Genomic DNA, 20,780 nt, shown 5'->3' on the forward strand with positions numbered 1-20,780 from the left:
CATATTAATATCAATATATCAATATATCAATATAAAACACCCTCCAGTTTTAGAATTTCTAGTCTTCAAAAACTCAAACACCTTAACAGTTCAATTTCTCTAAAATATCCAAAGTCAGGCCAGATGGTGGTGGTGCATGCCTTTAATGCCAGCATTTAGGAGGCAGAGACAAGCAGATGTCTGAGTTCGAGGTCAACATGGTCTACAAAGTGAGTTCTAGGACAGCCAGAACTAAACAGAGAAATCCTGCCTCAAAATAAATAAATAAGGCAGACGGTCTCCCGTCTCCGTGCAGCGGCTGGCTGCGGCAGCTCTTCCGCGTCCTGAGGCTCCGAGCCAGCCGGAAAGCCTCCCTTCGCCTTTCCTCCTCCCTGGAGGCGCCGGCAGGTTGACGGGGCTGTGGCCGAGAGGCGCGTCTCGGGGTGCAAGATGACCAATGAAGAACTCCTTCCTAAAAAGGTCTGATTGAGCAAAACAGACTTCAAAGTTATGGCACGGGATGAGTTGATTCTAAAATGGCAACAATATGAAGCATACGTTCAAGCTTTGGAGGGAAAGTTCACAGACCTTAATTCAAATGATGTGACTGGCTTAAGGGAATCTGAAGAAAAACTAAGACAGCAACAGTAGGAGTGTGCACTCAGAGACAACATTCTTGTCATGCGATTAGCAACCAAGGAGCAGGAGATTCAAGAGTGTACTACTCAAATCCAGTACCTCAAGCAAGTCCAGCAGCCGAGTGTTGCCCAACTGTGATCAACAATGGTAGGCCCAGTGATCAACTTGTTTTTCCTAAAAAAGAAAGGTGAACTGGAACAGACTAAGACAAGCTGGAACAAGCCCAACATGAACTGAGTGCCTGGAGGTTCACGCCTGATAGGTAAACAAATCATACTCCCCAGTCAAGACTTCCCTGGCAGTCCCACCTAGAGAAAGCTGTGATGGGACAGCCAAGTACTCGTTTCCACACCAAGACTCAGACTTCTTTTGAGCCAAAAAAGCCACATTCTCATACTGTCTAGCTTGTAATGGTTAATGTAAAACTTACCAGATGGACCTTGTGTTTCAGCTTTTCTCTTCCCCTTCCCCTTGCTTCGGAGGCCTGATGCCGTCGGACTATTCCAAAGAAGAGGCCACCTCTGAAAAATTCTCCTTCTTGAGCATGTAGACTCTTGAGAAATGTTTCTGTTTGAAGAAAATAAAGGGGAAAACATATTAAGTCTGTGGCACACTGTATCTTCAGACAGTTTGGGGGATTGAAAACCTAGAGGTTTTAAATCATGAATTGAACATGTAAAAGTCCAGTAAAATGTAAAAGTGGAATATGCATCACTCTTAACCTTGAGCATAGTGACTTAGAGACACTGTACATCAGTTGTGCCAATAAGACTGTGGACTTCATGATCGTTGAACTACTACTCAAATGAGGAGAATTTTACCTTTAAAGGGTTTACATGCTAAGCACCAACTTCTAATAAGCTGTGAGACAATCAAGTCATAACTACCGGTACAGGTAGTGCATATATTTATCCATTAGCTCTGAGCTCTTTATTATGTAATGGAGCCTTAAATCTATGTGGTTTCTATCAATGGTTTGTTCTTTGAATGGTTGTGGAAACTGTAGATAATCTTATTGGAGGACTGTACAAACGTGAAGGTGTGGTCTCACACTTCAGGTTCAAGTGTTTGCAGCATTCTGAGTATGCATTTCACAACTAGACTGTATAAGGTATTGGCCGTGAAGAGACTCCTGTTATCCAGTAAACCCTCATCTCACTCAGCAGGCACATGTTGAACGGCATTGTCGTTGGTATTAAATGGGGGAATGTGTTCCTTCATTGTATTTGGGCCTTTTGTATTGAATTCTTGATATTAAATTAAATGTGCCTTGAAAAAAATGAATAAATAAATAATAAAAGATAAAAATAAAATATCCAAAGTCCCTTTAAAATTCTCATGTCTTCCTAAAAATCCAAAGTCAATTAACTTTAGACTCCTGTAAAATAAAAAAATAAGTTATACACTTCTTATTAGAAGAGGGAAGTACCAGAGTGCAGTGAGAGCTGAACAGAGCAAAACCAAACCCAATTATATAAATTAAATCTTGTAGCTCAAAGTCTAGCATCTGGGATTTACTCATGATCTTCTGGGCTCCAAAGAGCTTGGGCTACTCCAGTTCTCAAGTTCTGCCATTCAAAGCACATGTAGTTTGTTTCATAGACTCAGGCTGATTCCACTCCACAACAGTTGCTATCCTTGGTGGTGGTCCCACAGTCTAGACATCTCCAATATAGCAGGGTCTCCACAGGCTGCACCTTCTCCCCTGGCCCCTGGAGACAAACCTCAGTCTTTCTTTATGACCTCTTCCATCCTGGGGCTTCTACCGCAACAGAGGTTGCACCTTTACCAATGGCCTCTTGCTGTGACAAGCCTCAGCTGTACTCCATCACCCCTTTATGCCTTCAAAGCCAGTACCACCATGTGGGAGACTGTTACACATTACCAAGTTCAACTTCCAGCATGAAATGCAGCCCTTGGCACCCTCTGGACCACAGCTTCTGAGTGCTGACGCCAAGGAAACTCTCCCAAAAAAATTTCACCTCAGTGGTGATGGTCAAAAGCACAGCTGATTTTTTACTTTCAGCTAATCAATATCAATTGTCACAACAAAGTAAAGGTTACACTTGTACAGATTCTTAGTTCAAAATGTCAAACATACAATCCTAATAGAGTCCTCCATTCTATTTGAAAATCCACAAGCTAGACCTCTAGAGTCTATACTACTCTCAGAATTATCTTCCAAATGCCTGCATCTCATTAAGCTCTAAACACTTAAAGGTTTTTCTAGCACCAAGTGCTAAAATCCTTAGTAGTTCTGCCCAAAACATCATAGTTAGGTCTATCACAGCAATACCATGATCCTGCTACCAATTTCTATCCAAATTGGTTTATATTGCTGTGATAAAGACCATGATCAGTTGGGAAGTGGTGGCACATACCTTTAATCCCAGCACTCCGGAGGCAGAGGCAGAGGCAGGTGGATCTCTGTGAGTTTGAGGATAGCCTGGTCTACAAAGTGAGTTCCAGGACAGCTCTTAAGCTACACACAGAAACCATGTCTTGGAAAAAAAAAAAGAACCATGGTCAAAAGTAATTTGTGGAGGGAAGGGTTTATTGAACATGGAAGGTTGTAGTCATCATGAAGTGACGTGAGGGCCTGAGTTCAAAGCAGGAACTGAAGCAGAGATCATGGAGGGATTCTCCTTGCTATCCTGATCCCAATGGCTTATTCAGCCTGCTTTCTTACCTAACCCAGGACTTCCTGCCCAGGGATGGTACTGCCCACAGCTTTTTGGGCCCTCCCACATTCATTAATCAAGAAAATTCCCCCACCCCAACTCAGGCTTGCTTTCAGTCCAATCCAATGAAGGCATTTTCTCAACTGAAGTTCCTTTTTTCAAAATGACATACCTTGTTTCAAGTTGCCCCCAAAACTCACCAGCGCAGTGTCCAGTACACTGACTTGTAAGAGAATGCAAGGGAACTGGCTGGAAACTCTGTGCTCATTCTCATCCCCGCCCCCACCACCATGCGCACCTCTAAGTAAGTGCTGCCTGAATGGAGAAAAGTATGAGCTATAAATTCAGCACGATTTCCACCCCGCCCCCGCCCTTCAGCCACATATTTAACTCGTGAAGGAAAGCTCTGAAAGAATCAAAAACTGCATTCAAAGAGCCTCATGTCATATGCATTTTGCAGGGATTTTTCTTTCTCCCTTCCTTCCTTCCTTCCTTCCTTCCTTCCTTCCTTCCTTCCTTCCTTCCTTCCTTCCTTTCTTTCTTTCTTTCTTTCTTATAAAGCTGTAACTCTCAGGATAACCATTCTTTTGTAATTTTCCCTCCTTAAGCCTTCCAAAGTACTGGGAGTGCTTCAGTCAGAGGCATTCAAGAATATTAATATAAGAGGGTACTGACATGATTAATAATCGTCCCTTCTGAATTCTGGATGAGTCATAGTCTGCCTTGTGCATGAACCCAGTCCAAAATAGGCTTTTACTGATACACTAACATTGTGATGCCCAAGTAAACAAGGTGCCTGGTGGCAGAGACATTGCTCTCTCAACTTGCCAGCTACTCCCTTATAAGGTGTCTGAAGGGGCCTGCACGATGTTTCAGTATATAAAGACACTTGCTGCCAAGTCCGATGACCTGAGTTTTATCCCTGGAACTCACAGGGTAGAAAGGAGAGAGTCAACTCTTTTTTTTTTTTTTTTTTTTTTTTTGAGACAGGGTTTCTCTGTGTAGCTTTGCACCTTTCCTGGGACTCACTTTGTATACCAGGCCTGCCTTTGCCTCCCAAGTGCTGGGATTAAAGGCATGTGCCACCACTGGCCAGAGAGAGTCAACTCTTAAAAGTTATCCTCTGACCTTCATACATAAATTATTAGAAGGATACACACACACACACACACACACACACAAATCACTAAATAAACAAGTAAGTGTAATGATAAAAAGTGTTTGAAGAAATTTTAATAAATTAGAATCCTATAAAACAATCCAATTAAGCACAGATATATACATACATATGTGTGTGTGTGTGTGTGTGTGTGTGTGTGTGTGTGTGTGTGTGTTTACATGTACTGATTCTCAGCAAATGAGTTGAAGATGTGTTAGTATGAAGCAGACAATAGTAGTATTCAAGGAGGCTGTAGTATTTAACTGAAGTCTGGTCTTGAAGCCCATCAAATTCTGAGACAAGCGTGGTTAAGATTGTCAATGGTTGTGACAGAGCAGAACGCAATGGATAGATAAAATATGTGTTCAAATCAGATACATGTATCGAAATAGATACATGTATGTCACATGCTTTCAATGTGTTTCATGCTCACAAGTAGATGATGTTGCTATGAACTTTTCCATTTTATCTTCATACAATATATTTTTAATCATTTGTGGATCTGGAGTCAGGGACTCCAACTCACTGAGCTCCAACTCTTTATGCACACCACAGGCTGGCCTCAGATTCATTACACTGCTGCCTAGGCCTGTGGGGGTGGATGTTATTAGAGTCTCTAAATTACAGATGTGGTAAGCAGCAGCACAGGCTGGCAGAGTCATTGGACACAAGCTGTGCAGGTGAACAATGACAGAGCTGAGCTCTGAACTCAGCTGGTGTGGTATCCTAGCCTTACTCTTCAGCGTATCCTACAGAAGAGAACTTTGTGACCACGCACATTCCTGCCCTGTGGGAATGTTTTCTCCCATTCTCCTGATTCCTTGTCATCCAACCCATTCCTTGAATATTATTCATTGCTAAGTGCCACTGGTTTGCTCTACAGTTGTTTAATGTTTAATGTTTGCTGTTGAATCTACTTAAGACATAGTAGAACATGAGCAGCAAAGCTTCACTGTCCTAAATATCTCTGACATTGATGCTTTCCGTGACCCCAGCTGGGCTTGATCTTCAGTCTATATCGACAGTGCCAGATGCTCCCCACATCACCTATATTTTCTAAAGACAGAAAGGAGCCTGAAAGTAGACTATGGATGAACCACCTCCCCATCCATTGCAGTGTTTGTATACTTTTAATTGAATTGACCTATGTGTTGTCACACTAAATATTTCTCAAGGCTTATGTTACCTGGGGAATGATGTTAGTGGTTATTGGATTAATAATTGACCAACACCCAAAAAGGCCACTCTACAAGATACACAAACTTGTCCTTGCATGGCTACCAATCATGCCACAAGTAGGTAATGGTGTAGGTAAGGTTGTTTTTTTTTTTTAAGTATGTACATATATGAACTTTTCAAACAATAAACAAAAATGTTTTTCAAATGATATATAAGATTAGGTGAAGCAGATATGCAGACATGCAAGTGAATGTCTGTGTGTTCATAGGAAAACAAACAACCTTTTAAGTTGGAGAAATACTTCTCAATTTCCATAGTTCTGGATACTCTGTTACTTTTCTGTCGCTGTTTTCGAATACCATGACCAAAGGTAACTTTAGAAAGAAATGGTTTATTTTGGCTTAGGAGTCTAGAGGGTCTAAGAATCCTTTAGGTGAGGTGGAGGCATGGTAACAGGTGCCAGACATAGTGGCAGTAGCAGGAAGCTGAGAGAATGAACAGAAAATGAAACAAAACTATAAATACAGTCAACCTGGCCTCAGTAACCTACTTCTTCCAGCAAGTATAGACTTCTTAAATGTTCTACAACCTACTCAAAGAGCACCTCCAACTGGGGACCTAGTGTTCCAATATGGGAGCTTATGTGGACATTTCTCATTCAAACCACCAGATTCTGAGTCTTCCATACTGTCACTGAGGTTGCAAAACTTACACGTTTGAACTCATGTGTATGAACAAGTCTGTACCAGACAACAGTTTTATAAGGCACAATTGCCATCTACTCTTTTTAAAAATTATTTCTTTCATTTTTTTGAAATTAGAATATAATTATATAATTTCTCCTTCTGTTTCCTCCCTTTAAACCTTCCCATTTTTTCAAAATCATGGTCTCTTTTTTATTTATTCTTGATCTATGCATATACACTATAGTGGTTTAAATAAGAATGACCCCCATAGACATAGATTTAAATGCTTGGTCACTCGGGAGTAGCACTCATTGAAAGGATTAGGAGGTGTGGACTTGCAGGAAGTGTGTCACTGGGGGTGACTTTCAAAAGCCCGTGTCAAGCCTAGAATCTCTTCCTGCTGCCTGTGGATCCAGATGTAGAACTTCTGCTCCTTCTCCAGCACCATGTCTGCCTCCCTGCATGCTGTCGTGCTCCCTGCCATGATGATAATGGGCTGAACCTCTGAAACTATAAGCAAACCCCAAATTAAATGCTTTCTTTCATAAGAGTTGCCATGGTCATGGTCATGGTGTCTTTTCACAACAATAGAACACTGACTAGGACACATACATATATGAAAACCTAGACATGTTACCTGTAGTGTGTGTGTGTGTGTGTGTGTGTGTGTGTGTGTGTGTGTGTGTGTGTGTGTGTATGTTTTCAGGACTAAAATATTGGTACTGGATAATCTATTAGTATGTTCTTCTCTAGGGAAGCCTATTTCCCTCTTATCAGCATTCCCTAATTGCCTATAGCTCTTTGTACAGAGGTGAGACCAGGTGGGTTGGCCCATATCCACATTAGCATGTCTATTGGTGTGTCACCTTTGTTCAGTTCAAGTTAAGGCAGCCATGTTGATAGATGTTATGGCTGTAGCTTCTGGCATCCTTTACAACCAATCCAAGTTCAGAGTTGTGGAGCCCAGTGCCATCTACCCTCAAGTAAAAAGTTCTCCAAAGCATAAACATGGCGCTCTGGAGATGAAGTTAATTTAAGCAATGTGACAGCCGCGCCTATGTCGTGTTGATCACAAGTCCTGAGGCCACGGGTGGCACACTGTGCTGTGACATGATGGATTTTGAAAGAAGTCGTGTTTTAATTAGTCACCTTTTGTCATCTCGTTGGTTTTAGATTTGCACAGATGGCCATGCTGAGTTCAGGGAGCTGACAAAAATGCTGCATTCTGCATTAATGAAAATATGTAGTCTGGACTAAAAATGCTTGTCTTCACACTTAAGCTATTTTTGTTTTGTTCTCATGCATGACTAGGTAGTGTGACAATGGGATGATATGTCAATAAAGTGAGAACTTTACCTGAGCTTTGATGCACAGCTCTGTGCAACCTATTACCATAAATTGACTTTCACTGAACTAAGTAGTATAGGCACCACTTGGGAGTTATAGGCAAAATGATTTTGTGCCCCTTCTCACCACCGTGGCAGCTCATCTAACAAAATGGCATCATTTCCTCTGATCTTCGTGGGTATTCTGAGTGCCATCTTGCATTTGCTGGTATGCTCTTTGGAAACATACAGTCTATTTTTAAGGGTTTCTGTGTTCTGATATTACTATTGAATTTTGTTTTACTGGTTGAGTTTTCTGGCTCACTTCTGGGATATTGCTATTGACTGTGTGCAAAATTATCTCCTTGGGCCAGAAAATTCATCTGAACATAGCAACGCTTGACTTCATACCCAGAGAGAGCCTGGAATATCTGATAAAAAGAGAAGTGAATTAAAGGAAAATGTGTTTATATATTGTATTAATAGAGTAGTGAGGGGGCTTTACCGGGTGCCCACATACATTGCACATGTATATGAATGTAAGGCAGCAAATCCTGACTTAATATAGAAAAAGAAACTGTCAACACTCAGAATTATCATGCTGAGTATTTGATTGCACTGAATTAAGCCTAGAGTTACCTCAAATCACATGCTTCTAATTAGTATAAGCTGCAAATTTGAATGAGTAAGCAACTACATAAAACATATTTAAATTTTGCCAAATCTCTTATTATAACCTTTGGTTTTTATGTAGCAAATCACTAACTGACAAATATATACATACATGCACAACATATGTATTCTTAATGACAGAAACAATTAAGTATCTATTGTTCAGTTTAAAATGTGAGGTGGAGGCTGGTCATGCCCACCCTCACACAGTAATATAATTTTAAAACCCTGACAAATTAAAATACCTTTGAAGTTCTGTGTTACCCTTTTGATTACAAACTTATCTGATCCTGCTCCCTCCTAGAGGGCCACCATCTTGAATCCTGAGTACTCTGTTTTTTTTTTATTTGTAGCTTTATAACACACGCACAGATCACTCAACAATATCTTACATAGCCACTTTGCTCTTGATATTTGTATTCACATTAGATTCTTCTGTGTCATTGTGCCACTTTCTCTGTCCATCCCATGTCCTTCTGATGTTTCCTTTGCGCTACCATGTGTCACCACAGTCCATTCCTTTTCCTGCTCTTCTCCAGTCTATAATCATACCACAACTAATTCGAGCCATTTTGCTGTAGAGATACATTTGACTTACTTCTGGGGTTGATCTATGGTGAGTGCCACTGTCTTCTTCTTCTTCTTCTTTTTTTTTTTTTTTTTTGTACAAATTTCTGTGTATATACCTGATTATAGGATACATGCCTAACTATTGACAAGTCTAAGTATACTATTGTGGATTTGTTTTTTCAAATGTCACAATGTTCCATGTCTAGCACAGAGTATAAAGATGTCTATCCAGAAACACTTAGGAATAGTCAGTATATGTATAATTTAGAAATTCTTTGAACTTGCTCTGTAGACCAGACTGGCCTCGAACTCACGGGGATCCGCCTCTCTGCCTTCTGAATGCAGGGATTATGAGTGTGCACCATCATGCCCCACCTGTTAGAACCCCATGCATTCTAGGCAAGAGTTCTACCACTGAGCCAGATCCCAAGCTTTAGTCAGCTTTTAAATAACACTCCTGAAAGTGTGCCATGTATCTCTATTGTGCTGTCACCTGTATCTTCCTGATTGACAAGGTTTGACATCTTTGTGTGACGATGTCAAGTTTTTTCTTTTAGACATCATATCTTTCGAAAACTTTTAACTCAGTTAACCAGCTACTCTTTATTTCTGAACCAAAAATGAGCAGTTTGGTGTTATAGGCTAAACATAGTGATATGTGTGTGTGTGTGTGTGTGTGTGTGTGTGTGTGTGTGTGTGTGTGTGTATACATATGTATATAGAGACAAAAAATCTGAATATTTTCTTGAATCAATTTTGTTGTTAGTATTTTTTATAGTTTTACTTTTTTAACAAAGCTTTTATATATATTTTATTCAGTTTCTGTGCAAATTGAAGCTATAATTATATCCCCTTTTTTTGAGCTATTCCAAATATTAATCATTGTACTTTCCCTCTGTTTTTACTTCAGAAAGTTTTAAAATTTATTTAGTCTTTTCTTAGAAGTAGGCTTTTTTTGCAGTCTTATTTTTATTTTTGTTACATTGTAGTTATGACTTTTTAATTTATTTTTTCTCATAAATTCTTAAGTTGAAGTTGGGGGTTGTACATTAGTTATGGGGCTGTACATTGCTTAGCATGCACAGGCCCTGGGTTCAACCCTCAACACAACAAAAACCAACTCTTAATAGAAAGTTCAAATAATTTATCTTACATATACATACCTATACACACACATATAAATATACATACATACATACATACATACATACATACATACACATGCACAACTAGGTGCAAATCTTCCCACATTGTCCTGACTCTGCTGTACACTTTCAGCTTGCCTTGCATGGTTCTCATGAGCTGATTTTTTTAAGTACTTTAAAACATCGTTTCTACTATTGTTCTGGACTATTTAGAAGTGTTGTTTTGTTTTCACTTTTTATGATTGTTTTTCTATTGATTCTGAATTGATTCTATAGCTTTTTGCTCATAGAACATGAGCTGTATGGTGAGCCTTCCCTGAAATGTGCCAAGGCAGTTTTATCAACAAGAATAATGGAAATTTATAAATGCTTCAGATATTCTTGGGAATAGTGTTCACTCCTCAACTCAGATACAAAGCATAAAATAAAGATGAATACATGTGTCCATCAGATAAAGCTTATTGAATATGTTTTTAAATAATCTATATTCTTGTTTTATATGCTTAATATGGTATTACTAAAACCCCATTGTGTGATAATTTGTTGATTTACTCTTGTTTGTTTGTTTGTTTTGTTGATGGTTTCCAAGACAGGATTTCTCTATGTAGCCCTGGCAACCCTGGAACTCACTATGTAGACCAGCCTGGCCTAGAACTTAACAGAGATCCATTGGCACCTGCCTCTGGAGTGCTGGGATTAAAGGTGTGTGCCACCACTGCCTGGCTGATTTATTTTTATAATCCTTTCAAATTACATATTATAGTTTTAAAGTAATATACTCTCTATATCAACCCATCAATCCACCTTCTTTCTCAGTCTTTCTGGTTTTTTTGTGAAAGATGCCAGCATGAATCCTTCTGTTTTGGGGGCCGTTATTAAACAAAATAAGAATCCATTGAACACAGTAGTACAGGGCCACATCAACCAGTATGATGACTGCTGTTAGCAGGTAACACAGTAGAAACTCTGAGCATAGGGAAGATTCATGCCACTGGAAGGGCATAGTGCAATGCTGTGAGACTTTATCATGCTATTCATAATAGTGCATGGTTTGTAACTTAAAATTGTTTTTTTGGTTGGTTTGTTTAAAATAATTTGTTTTCTGGAGTTTGTCATGTAACATATTCAGGCCTGTTGACTGTGGAGTGGAACCACAAAAAATATAACCATAGATAACAGGAGTGCTACCCAGTCTGTATGACTGATGCAAAACTTCATACTTTACTGTCAAACTGCTCATGTTATTTGTTTCTTGTTTGAGTCTGGCAAGGAGTATAAGACTGTTCTGGTCTTGAATTTCACTTGACAAGCTTTGTCTTTGAAAAGCAGAATTTAGTCTTTTTGGATTGATTGTGATTATAAGTATATTGAATTCATCTTTAACATTTTATTGTATGCCTTTCTTTATTCTTTTCCAGGCTATTTCCTCCTTTCTCCTCTCTTTTGGCAGTTACTTCTATTTTATATTTTCCATTATGTTCTTAATACTTTTAGTGGTATGTTTAAACATTTAATAGTATGTTAATTATATTTAAGTATAAATTAAAATAATATCTTTTAAATTACTGAAAAATATAACGTCTTGTTAACAAGAGCAGATTATTATCAATAACTTCCTAATAGTGTGTATGCCATTTTTTCTTGCAACCTTAGTTTTATTTCCAATATGAAAAACTAATAGAATTTTTTTACATGCTTAATAACACAGACTCATGAATGTGATTTGAAAAACTGTTTAGAATATTGTCTTAGTGTCTTCCTTTTAGCACTTTTTCAATCTGAAAATGCCTTTTTCTATTAGAATAAAGTAATTTTAGATAGGTCTGGAAAGGGTGAAATTGTATAATGGATGTACATTTCCCCTCTTGACATGGACTGTGGATGACCAACATCTTTTCAGTGGTATTTCTTCCCTATTTCACCAGTACCACCATGTCCTAATAGATCAGTTCAAGCTAATTCTAGCTATTCTCTCCTTCCTTTATAAATATTTCAGAATGTGTATTGAGGAGATTAGGACTCTATTTAAAAATTAACACACTATTTTGCCAGTACTAAATAGAAAGAATTATCCCTTAATACCACTGGATATGCAGGTAGCATTCAAATCCTCTAAGTTGCCCTATTCCTGTCAACTGTTGAGTCCCACCAGAGGTTAGAATGAGACATTTACTCAGTTCAGTGTCTTTCAAAGAAACTTTTAAATCACAAAAGATATCTCTTCCTTTTTTTTTTTTTTTATAAAGGAAGCAGATTGTTTTTCTTGTGTTTTCTCTCTGTCATATCTTCCTTAAGGACTATTAACTTCCCAAGATGACTGATAAAGTCTTGTTTTGAATTTGTTCAAGAATATTTTGCATGATGTCAGAAGTTGCAGAATGTTCACAATTTCTTGTCTCTGTGTGTGGTGCTGATGATGGTTATGGGCTTCAAGTTTGTTATAGGCTTCTATTCATCCACAGCTCATTGACAGTCAGCGTTTTCCATATGGATCACTAGCAATTGATGACCAAGGAGTAACTGCACAAAGCCACTGAGGTTTGCAAAGTGGTGACATTCTAGTTTACTTCTACTGGGAGGAATGAATTAGCTGAGATTCATTCTTCTCTCAAGAATGCCTTTACCCCGCCTGGGTTTAAAAATTTAAAAATTAAAAAAAGCTGGGTTTCTTGAAGTAGAGCTTATAAAATAAAAGCCAGTCATCACAAGAGGTGTTCCTTTATGTATTGCTCCCCTCTAATAGCCTCTAAACATGCTTACGTTGTTTTGTTTTGTGTTCATTAATTGTTATAACTCCACACATGTTAACAGATATGATACGTATTTATAAATGCCATCCATTAATCTTTGGTGGTGGTTACAATCATCTCCTTTCGGGACATGGGAACATCTTATTGACACTTGCTTCGTTTGAGTTGACCCCAGTACTCTCTGTAGTTTCCCTCTATCAAGTGAAAATTATTCTACTTTCTGGACTGTGTCCTTTGTCAGTTGTGAGACTCTGGTTTTCTCAAGAACCTTGACATTTCTAAGTGGAAAAGGTTATTTAAGTACTATAATTTCAGCAGGTAGGATATTCAGCACTACTATATTTGTCCGGTATCTAGGACTATCATAGTATGAACTCAGAAATAAGGTTTATGCTATGTAGAAAAGGGGAGATTATTTGGATATTTTCAGTTTCCATTTAATATTTCAGGTTATTTTCCTTGATGCCCTTGATTTTTACAGTTATATTTGTTTTCTAACTTTGTTATTACTATTTGGATGTGGTTATTAAAGACAGCCTATTACTACCATATGAATATGCTCATGATCTATTTTGTCCTCACAATATATCTACCAAGGGTGTATATTTACAACTCTCTGTTTAAATTTACTCAAAATAGCAACTGGAGAAATGATTTAGTGGTTAATAGCATGTACTACATTTATAGAAATCCTGAGTTCAGTTCTTAGTAGCCTTGTGAGGGGACTCCCGACTGCTTGTAACTCCAGGTCCAGTGGATCCGATGGTCTCTTCTGCCCTCCACAGGAACTCCAGTCACATGCAAATACCACCCACCCATACACACATACATGTAATTTAAAATAAAAATTAGATCTTTAAATTACTCGAAGTATTTCTTGACTTTGAAAGTCTCCAATGTTTTCTGTACCTCTTTACATCAATTATTTCACCATAATCTAATTTTTACTTAAAATTTAACTGGAGTTATCTATCACTTTTTTATTTATTCTGTCTTTTCTATTCCTCTCTTCCTTGTCTTTGATTGCATTTTTAGCATTACATTTTAATTCATCTACAGTGTTTTTAAATTTTTCTTTGTGGGAATGTAGAGGTGATTCAGTGGTTAAAAGGCAAACTGCTCTTGAAGAGGACTGGGTTTGAATTCCTAACACCTAATTAGGGTATCACTTACCAACCTGTTTAACTCCAGTTGCAGGAGATCTGATGCTCACTTCTAGCCTCTGCAAGTACTTTTACTCATGCATACAGACATACAAACACACATGCACATGCACATGTTCATAATGATGATGATGATGATGATGATAGTGATATGGTGATGATGATGATGATATGATGATGATGATGATGATGATGATGATGATGATAAATTCTTTCAAGTATTTCCTTGGTTGGTGATTTCAGTGATTATTCTGGGGGTTGTACACATTCCTAAATGATAGCATTCATTTCCTTTCAGTATCTTATTACTCAAGTGGCATGTTACAACTTTGTGACCTTTTAGGTGCTAGTGATTTTCTCTCCAGTGTGAGAGTTATTTTATATATTTCCTCTTCATGTGTTGAAAAACCATATCAGACAATATCATAGATTTTTCTTCAATCAATTTCCTTCCTTAAGTCTAACAAAACTAATTTTATAGACTCTGAAAACCTCTATTGTGTTTGCACAGATATTTATGTTACTATTAAATTTTCATTCTTGAAAGTATCCTATATTCCTATTTCCTCCTCTTTCATGATAATTTTTTCTCCTATTTTTAGGTATATTTAAAAGTTTGCATATGCTGAGCCACCACCTGAGGCCATGTTGATGCCCAAGGGCCATGGTGCTGTCAGGGCCATACCTACTTAAATAGCCTGTGCTTCTGCCTGGGGCCATGGTGACATCCTAGCCCAAGCTGTGGGCAAGGGCCATGTCTAGGTCTGTGGTTCTACTGCAGCCAGGATCTGTGATGACGTCTGGGGGTGGTGTTACCACTGGGAGCTATGGGAAAGCTGGCCCTGGTAGTCAGAGCACTGGAGAGCCGACTAACCCCTTGCTGGTCACCTCAGCAGGAGAGCTGCTTCTTTCCTCCTGGAAGAACTGGCCCCAGTGGTGTGGGTGCAGGAGAGTTGGCTCTGGCTCTAGATATCCCTGGGAGAACTGCCCTTTCTCTTGCCAGCCACCACAACAGGAGAGATGGCTCCACCCTCACCATGCATTCTGGAGAGCTGGCCCTGATTGTGTGGGCATGGAAGAGCTGGCCCTGACACTTGCATGGTGGGTGCAGTACCAGTGGAGGCCCAGATTGACCAACTCAACTACCACCCAGTTACACATTCAGGGCTTTGAGTTGGCCCACCCCAACATCTACCCTACCTATGACCTGCTGAAGTATATGAAGGGACTCGTCCCACTGAACCATGGCTATGAGAACTCCATGACAGGGGCAACAGCAGGATATCCAGGAGTTTCAGTGAGAGTCCAGTATTGATGGTGTGTACCAGAAGCCAGAGACCTTGAACCGGACCAATAACTCATTGCAGTGAGTGTTTGCAAGTAAAACTGAGTGGACAAAACAGTGTACTGTGTGACACACTGCATCTCCCAAGTCCACTGAGACAAATGAGTATGTGATGGAGAGGTGGGAAAGATGGAAGAGCAAAGTAGTGTTTTTTGTTTGTTTTTTTAAATTATTTTTATTTATTTTATTTTATTTCAGGGGGAAGAGACTACAAAGGTGGATTGTGGATGTGGAAAGACTAGAAAATGAATGAGACTGGGGTACATAATGTGAAATTCCTAAAGAATCAATAAAAATGTTAACAAAAAGTGTTTGTGTATTAATGTTTTGTCTGCATGTATGTATGTGTACTTTGGGCATTCCCAGTGACTATGGAGATTAGAAGAGGGTATCAGAACCCCTGGAACTTAAATTACAGATAATTGTGAGCACCAATGTGGGTGTTGGGAACTGGATCCAGGTCCTTTGCAAAAGCAACAAATGCTCTTAACCTCTTGAGACATCTCTACAACCCCCCATTCTTCTATTTTTTAAGAGTGTTTAAGAGTTCATGCTGGAACACATCTGGTAACTGCTCAGAAATCTATATTTTAATACCAACTCTATGTCATCTTATAATTTTGATTACCAGTTCTCATTCCTAATAGAATTTTCCTAGCTGTTACTGTGAAAGATAACATTGCATTGTATTTTGGCCAATCAATAACCCTCTAGCTTCCCACTAAAATAGAATACTATAGTATGTGAGCAAGTAACTGAATTTTAGAACACAAACATTTACTAGATGACTGTCCATTACATGCTATAGTTCAAATGTCAGTTTAATTTTCACTATATTCTATACTACCTTTAGTGTCATGCAGAAGGCGGTTGAAACACTGTTCAGCTCTCCTATTTTGGGTTTACTGTGGTTGGTTTCATTCATAGCTGGATGGGAAATCACCCAGGACTTCATTCATTATTGACCTTTTGGTGACTTATGTTTGGTGAACTTTCAGAATGTTCATTCCGATCCCTACGTTCCTTATCCTTTTTTGCTTCTCAGTGGGAAACTGGTTTGGTGTCTCCCTTTCATGTTATTATCTTAGGACAAGGGAACAGTGCCTGACAGTGCTCCGATCTGTGAACTCCACCCCATTCCACTGCCCTGGAGCAGACACACAGGCCCAATGCTGAGCTGAATAAGTGCCATCTCTGCTTGCAGTTTATCAGAAGATCAAGTGTGGTCACCATTTCCACTTCTAGTCATCTCAAAGGCTGTGGCAGAGAGAAGAGACTGCAAGGCTTGGGGCTGTGTTTGCCTTTGCCCGAAGTAGAATATGACAGAAAGATATTAGTCTATAGGTCTCTGTATAAGGAAAACATATTTCAGAGTGTTTTCTTTTTAAAATTAGTACATTTTTAGTGTGATTCTTTATAAAGCTTAAAATTCAAAAGAATGACTATATTCATTGTGTCTATTGTGTTACTGTTATTTTATATACAATTTGATGAATCAGTTCAGGGTACTATAACAATACCACAGATTGGATACACTATGAATAATAAAATTTGATCTCATTATTCTAGTGGCTGGAATTCAGGTATCAGAATGGTAGCATGCTTAATGTCTGATGAGAATCCTTCTCATGGTCATCCCCTGTCCTCACTTAGTGATTAGCTGGCTGCACTAATACAATTTACTTCACCCTGAGGACCCATTTACCTCCCAAAGGCCTCACCTGGAAAGAAAATTCCACTGAGGTTACAGTTTCACCACATTTTGTAGAAGAACAAAAATCTATTCCACAGCAACATACAAGCAGAGTGGCAATGAGCACTTCATGCTTTTAAGTTAAGGAATTAAATTCCTGAATAATGTTTTAATATTGGATTCTCACTTTTGACTTTGTCATTTAAATGACATGAGGAATGTTTATTCTTGTATTTTCAGGGCATCTAGAACTTTGATTGGCTGACATATTTTAAAGAGTTATTTGAGTAATGCTAATTATACTAATTAGTGGTAATATATGGTGTGCATATAAATTGTATATTGGTCTTGTACATAAACTATTTGCATCACAATACAATAGCTGACGCTGTACACTTAATGTCTGCCTATGTTATCTTTGCCTGTTGTGGCATAGTTCACATTCAAGTTTCCATAAATTATCTAATTCTTTTACATAAGCATACATGATTATCTTTGCCATACTTATGAATATAATGACAATTTAACTTTTAACAAGTTAACATTTTACACTTTTTATTATGCAGTAACTTTATCTTTTAATTTTCATTTTCTTTTTTTTTTTTTTTTTTTTTTGGTTTTTCGAGACAGGGTTTCTCTATGTAGCTTTGTGCCTTTCCTGGAATTCACTCGGTAGCCCAGGCTGGCCTCGAACTCACAGAGATCCGCCTGCCTCTGCCTCCCGAGTGCTGGGATTAAAGGCGTGCGCCACCACCGCCCGACCTAATTTTCATTTTCATAACTTTAAAAATATTTTATTTTTAATTATATGCATGTGTGTACCTGTGGGTGAGTACACCCATATGCATGCAGGGGCCCACAGAGCCAGAAGAGGACATAAGATTATGTGGATTTTGAATTCAGATGGTTGTGACATGCCTGGTGAGGGTGCTTGGACCTCAGCTAGAGTCCCCAGCAAAAGCAGAAAGATGGCTCTTAACTTCTGAACCTTCTCTCTAGCCTCTATTTCTACATATATTACCTTCATATATGGAAATATTTTATGCCTTTAATAGTCTATTTGGGATAGACATATAAAAGTTTTAGCAACATCACCCTTAGAAACTGTGTGTTAAAATTGTTGAATGGCAATATATCTCACCTTCCCCATGGAAGCCAGCATCTGATAAAGTTTTGTGCATCAGAGGATGATGGACAAACATATTTTCTAATAAAAATGACTGCATGCTTGGTATGCAACAGCTGTCACAGGTGGCTTTCTAGGCGATGAGACTATCGGGATGAGCCACAAAATAGACAATTTAGAAAGAGCAGATTTAAAAATCAATTTAAAGAGTTCATATATTATATGTAAGAAATTACTTTCTATTTCTTATCAGCACGATGCAGCTCACACTTGTGGGAACTGTGGGAAGTTTCTGCCGGGGTTTGGAGGCACTTAGAGTCAAAGTGAGCTGTTTTCTGATTTTCTCAAGCCAGTGCCTCACAAAGTCGTGATGACCTTATTAATATGTTTAATCCCCATGGGCAAATCTTTCAAAACTGTCTTTCTAATAATTGATTTCAGTTCCTAATTTCAACATGTCATGTGTTATTAAGGCACAAGTCAATGTTCCTCAGTAAAATTATACCAGTGACACATTTTTTGTAGCACTGTGGAAAATTAGGAAACCATTTTACAACTTAAGGAAGCTGTCAAAGAAAGGGAAAAAATATTATCACTGGACTGTCTCCTCTTTCTAAAAAATTAGAATATTGTAAATATATTCAGAAGAGTTATTCTGTTTAAAAACTTTCTTCATTTTTCAGAAGACTATTCTAAGTAGAATAATCTTACCTTTAGGTAAAGTTACTTAGGAAATACTATTTACAATGATCTATTCTTACATAGCAATATTTTAAAAATCCCAACATGTTATTGTTTGCCCAAGTCTGTGACGTTCATAGTCATTTGATCAGAACCTTGAAAAACTTGGTAAGTTTTACTCTTCACTACACAAACTTTCTGGACATAGACACTCCAAAGCTGGTGCAATGGTAACCAGTGTTGTATTTGGAGTTGTCAGGGCGTCTATGCTAGTTAGCTCTATTGTTGCTGTGACCAGATACCTGAGAGACACAATTGCAGGGAGGAATTCTGTGTTTTTGTTCACAGTTTCATTTTGGTGGGGAAAGCATGGCAGATCTGGGCACTCAATATCAGAAGCACAAAGGAAGTACAGGAAGGAACAAAGGGAACAGATAAGCCCAGTCACACGTCCCTAGTGACTACCCGACCTCCTTCAATAGCCCTCCCCAACTACAACTCTCTGCGCCATCATGCAATAACATCACTGTATTGTGAAATCATCATAGAATCCATGTATTGTTGGGCCATTCCCCTCAGAAGCCAAACATTTCTCAAAATTTAGTAACAGGGAAAGAAACCCAAGCACCCAAGGTGATAGTAACATTTTATGTTCAAACCATGAAAGCAGCCAATGCTGTTTATTTTCTACTCCCTTACTTCTCGTGAGCTAGTTCCTCATGACCACTGATCTTGAGATGAGAGAACTGGTGAACTCTCCAGTCTAAGCAAGATGAGGTCATGGGAAGAGAGGAGCAAACACAAACAGGCCAGATCCTTCCTACTATACGAGATTTAACTAGATGTCTCAGGCAAGAACTTCTAGCTACATCTAACTGGTTGTTATTCTGTCATATGGACAGCACTAACTGCAAGGGATGATGGGAAATATTAATTCCAAAACATGACTGGGGTCCAATATGTAACATAAACGAGTAAATTCAAAGTTCCACACAATATGATGCATTTGTGCTTGTTGTATTAATTCCACAGAAAGATTTAGGGTTTTTTTAATATAAAATGTGTATGAATATAGCTTATACATTTATGAAAAAGTAGGAACCACATGTATTGGACAAAGAAATCAACAGGAAAGGTTATTACTATTGATTATGCATAGAATATTTTATTCACAAAGTACATTTTTTCTTTCCTGTCACCCTGCTTTTTGCTTCCTATCTCTTTATTTATTCAGGACAAATGCAAAATCAGGCAGCAATAATAAAAATAAAAGCTAGAATCTTTTGCAATTCTTTTTTCAAATACATTTGGCTGGACATGATAGTAGAACTAATATAAAAGTAAGATTTGAATCATAGAGAAAATGCAAATGTTTGGGAAATGACTTTCTTCACTAAATTTATATTATACCCCCAAAGTCACACAAGCATTGACTGGTGTGTGTAGGCCATCATGCTTGAAAATTGCTTCCTGTGACTTAGGTAGCAAGTTTTTCCCTCAGATAACATCTAGGAATTAAACTGACTCTGGCATCTTTGCACTGGTGTCCAGCTCAGTCTATATCTATATCTTAATTTTTTTAAGTCACTGCAATTATTTAACCAGGATTTATTTGTAAGGACTACGAAAGAGACTGAAGGTTTAGTTTGTGACTTTTGTAAGGCTCACAGCAACATCTCAGGAACCTTTCCACAAATCTTCCTCAGAGCATGGCCCTCTCAAAACCTTCTGAAAGTCATACCACTGTCCTGAGAGGCTTAGAAATAGTTGGGGACTGGGCAGGTGACTCAGCAACTACAGTGTTTACTGCACAAGCAGGAGAATTCCCAAACCAAGCATGGTAGTGCGTGCTTATAATACCAGTTGCTGGGGAGCCAGAGGCAGGAGGACTCCTGTGATTTGCTGGCCAAGGGATGAGCTCCAGATTCAGTGAGAGACTCTGTCTCAAAAATTAAGGTGGAAAGTACTAAAAAAATAAACAAACAAC

General features: G+C 38.5%; 1 protein-coding gene and 1 pseudogene across 1 annotated transcript in view; both read left to right on the top strand.

The window, feature by feature from the left end:
- The window catches only part of Znf385d (zinc finger protein 385D), a 938,498-nt gene that overhangs the window by 506,822 nt on the left and 410,896 nt on the right, over nt 1–20,780 (top strand). The window lies entirely within an intron of this gene.
- On the top strand, nt 227–3,015 carry LOC114697408 (annotated as a pseudogene).

Source organism: Peromyscus leucopus, chromosome 9 (assembly GCF_004664715.2).
Source record: "Peromyscus leucopus breed LL Stock chromosome 9, UCI_PerLeu_2.1, whole genome shotgun sequence".
Taxonomy (NCBI): Eukaryota; Metazoa; Chordata; class Mammalia; order Rodentia; family Cricetidae; genus Peromyscus; species Peromyscus leucopus.